Here is a 6,636-nt window from a genome sequence, read left to right as displayed (position 1 = left end):
GTTATCACCCTAAAGAACTTGGTGGAAAGTATCCCTCCTCCCTGGGACGGCGCTAAGCTGGGACTGACAAAGAAGAGCGAGCTTCCGGTGCTCTTAAAGTCCACTGTCTACATAAAAGGACAGGGCAGTAAACTGGCTAATGAAGGTATACTGGAAATTCTTGGAGGTCAAAATGCTGAGCTGGCCGTGGAAAATTGGGATGTGTTTTATAGGAAAGAAGAACCTGAGGGAACTTTATTTGTAATAGGTATCGACCAGAAATCCATGGCTAGTCTTGCCAAGAATAAAGGTAGGGCTTACTTCGCCTCTAAAGCTGTCATATTCAAAATTGGGAAGGTGCCGATTGGAAGGGCTGTTACAACAAGCCTCGAAAAGGACGCTAACCTAGGACCACAGCATCAGTATCCACTACTGATAACGTTGAGGATTCAAGTCCTAAAATTGAGGAATTTACCATTAGCTCGCCAGAAGAAAGTGTAGTTGCCCTTTCCAAAATTGGGAAGGTGCCGATTGAAAGGGCTGTTAAAACCGGCCCCGACAAGGACACTAAAACACCTAAGACAGTACCCAAAGCATCATTAGCAAGTACTAGCAATGTTGAGGAGTCAAATCCTAAAAGCGAGGAGGAAATCACTCACCCTCCAGAAGACAGAACAGCAGTGCTCTCCAGAATTGGGAATGTGTCTATTAAAAATACTACTATTCCTATGCCTGATAAGGACACCGCAGAGCAATCAACAGGACCCACTGCATTAATAGCCACTACAGGCTATCCGGAGTAGTCAAATCCAAATAGCGAGGAGGTGACCACCAACTCGCTGGAAGACAGTTTAATGGATGACCATGATTGAGGTTATCCAAATAAACCTCCATCGGAGCGAGACAGCTACCAACGCTCTGATGGCTAAAATGAACACAAAATACATATAGCTTTAATCCAGGAACCTTGGACGATTCGCAACAAGGTTTCTGGATTAAATCACGTAAATTTCCAACTTTTCTACGCTGATACAGGGTCTCGCCGAGAACATGTATCTTATGTCACAAGAACTTATGTTTTCTCCTCTCAACAGGATTTTCAACATCGGATTCAACGGTGCTGAAGCAAGGTCGTGGCAACATATTCCTTGCATCTGTTTACCTGCCTTTCAATTCACCGACACTACTACCAACGTCGGATCTGATGAAACCAGTCTAAGATGCACAAAGGAAAAATAAGAAAATTGTAATAGGTTGTGATGCCAACTCGCAACATGTAGCTTGAGCAGGGGGCAAGCCCTCATAGATTTCCTTAATACTAAAGACTTGATAACATTGAACTTAGGTAATTAAGCTACCTTCGTCAAGGGAATCAGAGAAGAAATATTAGATATAACTATATGTTCAGAAGAGCTTATAAACGAAATTCAGGATTGGAGAGTTTCGGACGAGCACTCCTTTTCTGATCATCGGTACATAAGATTCAAAATACTAAGGCCACCACCAAAGCCGATAAAGTTTCGGAATAAGTCTAAAACTAATTGGACAATGTTCGGGACCTTACTAAAGAACCGTTTATGTCAGGACACTTTTCAATATCGAAATAAAGAGGATATAATGCCCTGGTTGAATCGTTCGGGGACAGCTGCCCTATACGAGAGCGGAGATCTGCCCAGGAAAAACCCTGGGTAACTGGGGAGATCCGGAACCTTGGGAAGACTCTTCGCAAACTATTTAACCGGGCACGGCGTAAAAAGACCGCAGTATACTGGGATGAGTATCGTAATAAACTTGGTGAATAAGAAAATCGCTCGAAAAGCCAAACGATACTCCTGGAAGCTTTTCTGTGAACAGGTAGATAGCGTAAATGACGTATCGAAGATAAAAAAATTCCTATCCAAAACTCATGTCCGACCGGAATCTATGATCGATGATACGAGCAGGAGGCTTGAGGAAATGGAGGAGACAATGAAACTCCTAATGGACTCTCATTTCCCACCCGGTATATCGAATAATATAGATGAACCGATATTGGAAGAAGGGGAGGGTAACACGGAAATAGTTATTACATCTGATATGGTTAAAGGGGCAATCACTTTTGCAGATGGAGGCGGGACTGGTTTCCGTGCATCTGTCACAGATATTCACTGCATGCTTAAAATTGGCATATACCCCAGTTAAATGGCAAGATGCAAGGGTAATATTTATAGCCAAACCAGGGAAACTTAGCTATTCGACACCTAAGTCCTATCGACCGATAAGTCTTACGTCCTTCCTACTTAAAACCTTGGAACGGATAGTCGATAGCATGGTTAAAAGCAGTATACCATACAAAGACCTTAAATATAAGCAGCGTGCTTATGTAAAGGGACGACCGGTGGAAACCGCTTTAAACGAAGTCGTCCACTACATAGGTGAATCTTTCGATAGCAAACTGTATACACTGGCGGTATGCATTGACATCGAAGGCGCCTTCAATAAGCTGCGAGATGTACGATATAACTATCAGGAAAAACGGTATTTCGCGGTATACCACAGGGTGGCATTTTGTCACCTTTACTCTGGATTACCACGATTAATAACCTCCTAAGGACCCTAACCGAGAAAGGACTTAGACCTGTCTGCTATGCAGACGATGTCGTAATACTTTTAAAGGGAAAGGATCCAAATTACTTGTGTAGAAGAGATGAGGAGGCTCTCAATACGGCCTTGAGCTGGGCTCAACCGACCTCAATGTTAACCCGGCGAAGACGGAAATCTGTCTTTCCACAAGAAAGACAAAAAATTCTACATATAACGAACCTTGCTTCCTGGGCAAGAAGATACCGGTGACAGACAAAGTTAAGTACTTAGGTGTAATACTTGACCGGAAACTAAAATGGAGACACCACATAGAGGATAGGATCAACAAGGCACATCGGTGCTGGGCGATATGTAGGAGAACCATAGGCATGAAATGGGGTCTTAGTCCTACTATGACAAATTGGCTTTATAAAAGTGTAATTAGACCAATTCTAGACCAATTCAATAATCTGGTGGACTGCTTTGGACAAAAAGTGTAATATCAAACTACTACAGGGAGTTCAGCGTACATGCTGCTTGGGTATAAGTGGTGCCATGTGTACTACTTCAACCAAGGCTGTGGAAACGTTGCTAGATATTCCACCCATTGAAACATATATAAGATATGAGGCGGCGCTTACAGCCGAACGGCTCTTTACTTTAGGCGAACTGGCCAAAAACGGTTATAGTACACGTCAACTGGACACATTGGAAGGTTATATAATATGTCGGAAACTTTGAAACGCTAATCCCAGATAGAATGTCCTGGTCAAGCGGTACATTGGAGCAAATTAGGGCTCTAAATTATAGGACAAAGTGGGCCTGGGGTTCTAAATTGAAGACCCAGAAACAGAAATATACCACCGTATACCAAATCATAACACAAGCTTCCAGGCAGAAGTAGGAGCAATAACGGAATGTGTAAATTGGATTAGAATAAATATGGCGCCCACAGGGCTTAATATATTTACCGACAGCCAGAAGGCAATTAGGGCGATATCAGGTGATAGAATTAAAAGCTTTAACTGAGTACTCTCCCAGAGGTAAGGTTTACATCATATGGGTACCAGGCGACTCGGGAGTAGCCGTCAACGAAAGGGCGAATGTAATAGCTTTAAGGGGAAGGGAGCTCGATGTAGTTAACCTGACAAACGCAAACCATTCGACGCAACAAAAGCTGAATTAAAAATATGGATGAGAGAATCCCATAAGGCCTCTTGGAATAATGAAACGATGGGTAGAACCACAAAGATTCTATGGGGTGACCCTGATGAGAGCAAGACGACAAATCTCCTCAAAATGAGCAATGAGTGGACACACAGGATTACGTGCACATCTATACAAAATTGGACGTGCGGATTCAGACGAATGTAGAGCATGTGGAGAGGACAGTGAAACTCTGGAGCACTTTCTTTGCCACTGTCAGGCATTCGTCGAAATTAGATCCAAGTATCTTGGAAGTGATGTTATTCCGGAACCAACACTGATTGGAAGATTCTTAGGAATTACGTCCAGGAAACTGAGTTTCTGAACATGAAAAAATAATACATTCAGTGAAAAAAAAATTTTTTTCATGAATTGGAGCGCACAACAGGCCCGATAGTGGCCTAGGTGTATTTCTTCGGATTTGATGTAGTATACATCCTCCTATCAACCTTACCCTAACCTAACCTAAATTATTATATCCGGATAAAATTCGACATGAGTATGTTATGTGGTTAGGTTCTGTGTATAGATAAATCATTCTATTAAAATGTTTTCGAACTGGCGTATTAATATAAATTTTTCTGGACCTAATCAAGATTAGTTCGTCCAAAATTTTGCAAGTTATCTAAAAATTAGATAGTTAGATGGGTTTCAATAAAAAGTAGCTTGCTGGTGGAGGGTATTTAAGATTCGGCATAGCCGAATATAGCACTCTTACTTGTTATTATTTATTTTTATTTAAAAGAAAATATTATTAAATAAACTTAAGACTAAGTTGTCATTTTTATATAAATTAAAATAATTGAATAAATCTAAAAATTGTTTAAAAGACATATTTTTGGATCTTAAATAAATGAAAATACAACAATAAACTCCACATAAAATTGAAGATTCGCTTTGTATTCGTCTTTTATTGTATATAAATGTTTTGGAATTTCTATTTAAAAATGAAATAAATGGTTTAGTTGGTGGTTGACCTGCAGAGCAGAAGAATTCAGCTGGTTTATTTTTAGGAAAGTAAAAAGCAACCCAGTGTTGTCCAGGCTTGTAAGATGGATCAGTATTAGCGATATAAAATGATGGTTTTGTAACAGCTTTGGGTAATTTATTACCAGGAAAACTCCTTTAAATTAGTTTTGAGTTATAATATTTGAATTTAAAGTGTATAAAATATTTGTTGAATTCATAGCGACTGAATAATACTACGAGATTTGTAAATTTCTATTATACTATCAAATTCGCAATATACTAAACATGTGATTGCTTCTGTAATTGGTTTTCCAAAACATCCTTCAATGCCAATTGTTCCTTGATAAATTAAATTGCCACAATTTGAATTGTTATTATGGTATGGTGTTATATCAAAAGCTAGCAAAAAATATCCGTTATCAAATAGTAGATGACCTTTATCAAAATGATGTATTCCAGTTCTTTTAAATAGTGTTTGATATCCACGAGTACTTATTATTCCACCATTATTATAATTAAATTCAATAGGCTGAGCAGGAAATTGTACTCCATTAACAACTAAATTAAATCTTTGCAAGTTAAAATGTTGAAAGTTAAATGGATTTTCTTTTTTATCTCCAGTATATGCTTTGTTAGAAACCATACCAAAAATTAAAAAATTTGGTAATTGCCCAAGTATAATATAATCCAGAGATAATTAATGGTTGAATAGTGAATGTCTTCATTTCTACTCTTTTATATGGGTAAATTGCATTTTTTGATTGTAATACATTATGATGTGCCATTAAAATATTATTATTAATAGCAAGGTGATTTATGTATAAGTTCGCTTGGTGTATTTTTATTTAACACTCATTTTTATCTCCAGCTTCTAAAATATAGAATTCAGGTTTTTCTAAATTTAATGTCACCTTGAGGTCTACATTATTTAGCAAATATTTTTGTTGATTAAATACATCAACATGAAGGATTTTCCAGGATTTTCTTTTTCAATTAATGAATTGATTTTATTCATATCTGTAGCTCATCCACATGATTAGAGATGTGTAGATCTTGCATAATTTCCATAATTTAGTAGTGTTTCCATATAAGCTCTATAGTGATAATTGTTGTCAGGTTGGGATACATTTTTATTGTTAAGATGAACTATACAATTTCTAAATAAGGAGTGTAGCAAGTTATTAACAACACCTCCATTACCATTAAATTCAACCACTAATCTCAGGTAAATACTATTAAAATCTCTATATGTTTCACCATTTCCTAATGAAACAAACTCAATAGTACTAGAGTTATCCAATGTAGCGATTGGATTGTAACATATTTCTTCTGTTTTGATGACTCTCTTTTGAATTCGGGGAGATTCGAATAAATCCAATTCACTTTTCATACATTCTATAAATCCAGACATTTCAAGTTTCCAAAAATATCTTTAAAGTTCTTTCTTCTACAACGCTTTGATTTATTCTGAGGATTTTGTTTTAAACGTTTAAGTTTTATATGCTTCCCTTTGCCTTTTTGCAATGTTTTTATTTTCTCCATAGTACCCTCCTTAATATCATTTATAACTTTTCTTCCTTGATTTAATAAAATCTCTTTTACAGGCTTTGTCCCAATTTCTGTCAACATTTCCCTTCCAATATCTAGTGATTTATTTTTTAAAATATTCAACCCACTTTTTTTCATGTAATTTTTCAATGCTGATATAGAAAATATTTTGAAACATATATTTTGTTTACTTCCTACATATCGAGGTTTAATTATATCTGTATAAATAAATATTATTTCGTTTATATCTGGTGACTCCGCTTTATTAAAATAATGAGAAATATTATTGGAGAATTTATTTAAAGATTTTTCCAAAATATAATGTGATGATGATAAAATGGAATCTTCTGTATTATTTTCTGATTCGTTTGT

The sequence above is a fragment of the Lucilia sericata genome, unplaced genomic scaffold (assembly GCF_015586225.1).
Source record: "Lucilia sericata isolate MDLA Ls3-8-SP2 unplaced genomic scaffold, ASM1558622v1 Contig000321F_arrow, whole genome shotgun sequence".
Taxonomy (NCBI): Eukaryota; Metazoa; Arthropoda; class Insecta; order Diptera; family Calliphoridae; genus Lucilia; species Lucilia sericata.
Note: the sequence above shows the minus strand (reverse complement) of the source record.